Source organism: Beta vulgaris, chromosome 3 (genome assembly GCF_026745355.1).
Source record: "Beta vulgaris subsp. vulgaris cultivar EL10 chromosome 3, EL10.2, whole genome shotgun sequence".
Lineage (NCBI taxonomy): Eukaryota > Viridiplantae > Streptophyta > Magnoliopsida > Caryophyllales > Amaranthaceae > Beta > Beta vulgaris.
Genome location: NC_079204.1, coordinates 25,479,416 through 25,483,156, shown reverse-complemented (window position 1 = coordinate 25,483,156; position 3,741 = coordinate 25,479,416). Strand labels below are relative to the sequence as shown.

Below are 3,741 nucleotides of genomic sequence, written 5' to 3'. Positions count from 1 at the left end.
ATAGAAGATCTAGGCACTCGTATTGAGATAATTCAAATGATTTTATAATTGAATACCTTTTCATTCATTAATATCATTCACTACAAAATCCCATGTATATCAATATATTGTTAGAAGATTCCAAAAATTCATCTAAGTTATATATATAAAAAATAGAGCACCTAGGCCTGTTCCTTTCGATTCATGTGCACAAACTTAAAAATATAGCTCCTAAAATTTCAAGCAATATGTTATATAACAAGTAAAAATATATATTATCTCAAAATTCCTCCTCCTCCAGCTTGTTTATGCTTGTGCGTATGAGCTCGGCCAAGTACTGAAAAGAATAAAATATATGCATTAAAAATAGAATACAACCAAGTAGGACAAAGAATGCTACTTTACTAACTTTGTTCCATAATATCATCTTTTCACACACTCTATAAGTGCAAATAGAAAGTAGGAAACGAACCATGCCATAAGTTGATCAATATCCATATCCCTCCTGACGCTGTGGTATTGGCTGCTGGTAACCATAGTTCTCTTCACCATATGGTGCAGCTTTATTATGATAACCATCATTGTTGTTGTCAGTATCAATCTACGTCTTAGCAGCTTGTTCAGCTTCTTCCTTTTCTCTATTCCATTGCTCAATTTTTGCACGCCTCTCTTTGCTTCCTTCCCTAATGGGGAATCTCTCTCCTACCAGCAGGACTTCCGCTTCTTCCATGCTTGTGAGGACTACTGCTCTTATGTCTCGTGCTCCGACTCTCATAATAGCTATCCCTATTATCATATGTTTTGCTACTATGACTATGCCCATGGTGGCGATCGTCATAATCATAGCGTCTGTGTCTGAATGGGCTTATGCTTTGGCTTGTGCTGCGTCATCTCTTATACCTCCCGAATAGCTGACTTCACAACTCTCTAACCACATAAAAGTAATGAAACCAACCCATGTTTCAGCACTAAATATTAATGAAACAGTCTTAATAAATCACCATTGAGTTTACCTGTTAATCTTCTTCAGATGCATGAAGTTACAATAACCACCACGATTGCAAGTGTTCTCTTCATATTGCCTGCAAGTGGCTTCACGAAAACCTGTGACTGGAGAGAAATCGACAATGATGGGACGACCTACAATGCACATTGCAGGTACAATTGCATTGAGTTAAACTCTAAGATTTTTTTAAAAAGGCTTCCAAAATAGAATATTCACCATCAGAAAGAATCTTACCAGAATAGAGTCTCCTAGTCAAATTACGAAGAGCATCAGCAACTTGCTCTTCTTCCAGATATTGAATATAGACATTGCCCACCTGCCAAAGATTGGATATAACAGCATAACTAAGATCAACAATGATTTCGGAATATGGCCAAACAACTTACATTACAAGCATTATAGTAAGAAGATACCACAACAAGCAAAACAGTTAAGTATAGTAACAAACAACAAAAGTCAAAAATCATAAACACACAAGCATTAAACAACCTAAAAACTATAACATTACAAGATTGAGACATTTTCTTTGCTTGTGTTTCTTCCTTGTGAATTAACAGAAATTGTTTGAACAAGAAGTCAATTGCAACTTCACTCCCTCTATCAATCAGAATCTTCTATCATATTTTATCTCTCATCTTTAGTCCCAATCTCTCCACCTATGGGCCGTCAGCTAACTAATCTAGACATGGAGGATCTCTGCTAGTTACCAAGACAGAGTGCTATCCTTCAAAGTTAAACAGGTCTTTAAACTATAATACTTACAACTAAAAATCACGTTATACAAGCAAATAGAACCAGAGAAGGGAGAAAACAATCCCCTTCTATGTATAGAAAGCAACAGTCAAATCAGCTTAAAACAACTCCAATTCATCATAATTTCCCTAGCAATCAAAGCAACAGGATAAACCAATAATATTCATAAAGATAAAAACCAATCAAAGAGCTGAATACATCATGCTTCACTCAGATAAATTATAGTAACTATCCGAACAACATGTTATTTTATCATATACATTCCTAAACCAATGCTACCATCTTAGAAGATGGATTTATGGCTGCATGGTGCATGCGTATATCAATCAAAATCACCAATTAACAAGCAAGATTAAACCACTACATACATTAATCATGTTGACTGGTCACTCCAACTCAACTTTATCATTGTTTTCCCAGCAATAACAATACTAAGGATAAAACTATATCTTCATAGAACTGAAAGAAATCCAAAGAACTCAATAAACAATATATCATACGTCAATCACATAGATCACTGTAAACTATGCTATCAACACATGATTATCGTTATATATAAACTCCTAAACTAATTTTTCAAACGAAATAAAGTTTTTAGGGCTAAAATAAAAACCGAAAGAGAAATACAAACTTAAAATCATCAATATAACAATGGACAAGCAAAATTTCCCACTACAAAAAAATTGCAGATTTGTATACAAAAATACCTAAATTAAGTCGAATTGCAGCTTCAATTGCTTCACAATAATCATGGCAAAGAGTTCAAGTACAATGAATATATACAAAAAAAACATGAATTCCAATAAAAGAAATATGGTAATTCAATTACCCTAACAAACAAGTAAGAGTTCGAAATGAATCAATAATTACCGGAATGATTTTCGATTGGCGATGAAATGGCGTGATAGTGATAGGCAGTGGCGTGGTGGTGATAGAACAAAGTTGCTTGGAATAGGGACAGAATTCGCACGAAGACGAGTAGACTGGCGAAGGAAATGACCGGTGAATTCATGGGGACTGGTGAAGGTAGCCGGCGAATGAATTTGGGGTAGGTTTTCCCACAAAATTCAGGCGGTTCTTCTCTCTTCTACCGAGACCTGGGACGAAGAGGGAGATCTAGAGATGTGATGAAAGTAAATGAAATTAGGGATTTTTAGAATAGAGTATGAATGTTTTTTCTTTTACCTTTTTTTTTTCTTCTGAATACTAAAGTTATTATTGCTTCAAGACTATATACAGTTATTAGTGAACTATATACACCCACATGGATGAAAAAATATTTTTAAAAAGGATATAAAATCAAAATCACCACTTAATAGGAATAAGTGGTTTCTTTAATATTGGAAACTTTTGAGAAGGTTCAAAAAAACCACCTTTTAAAAAAAGAGGTCTCCTTTATCATGTTATAACAGACCACCTTTTTAACAAATTAGGTGTTTTTAGATGAGTAATCACTTATGTCATTAAGGAGGTCTCTCATAGGTGATACTTTTGCATATATTTGTACGCTTCATCTCGAGGCCGGACATAAAGGTCATTCGAGCACTCTCCGAGGAGGAGGAGTTCGAGAAGCTTCATTCTTCTTGGATTGACGTAAGTTAGTCATCTTTGACCTGCTTGTTTTCTATTATGATCTAGTGCTAATCTTTTCTCATCTTTCAGCACTCGATTCGTATGGCGGTGATGAGTCATCGTCATAAAACTCACCAGTGCATTACCGCTGGTGGAATCTACCAACTGATCTATCCTAGGCAAAGGGTAACAGTCCTTTGGGCATGCTTGGTTCAAATTTGTAAAGTCAACGCACATTCGCCATTGTCCGCTGGCCTTTTTGACCATTACCACATTCGCCAGCCATTTAGGATAGTCGCATGGCTCAATGAATCAGCCGCTAGCAACTTATCCACTTCTTCTTTAATTGCTCTATTTTTCTCGACCGAGAAAGCCCTCTTCTTTAGCTTTACAGGGCGGACTACGCTATCGACATTTAGACGATGGACCAT

General features: G+C 35.7%; 1 pseudogene; it reads right to left on the bottom strand.

The window, feature by feature from the left end:
* Positions 1-40: 40 nt before the first annotated feature.
* Positions 41-3,741, bottom strand: LOC109136394 (splicing factor U2af small subunit A-like; annotated as a pseudogene).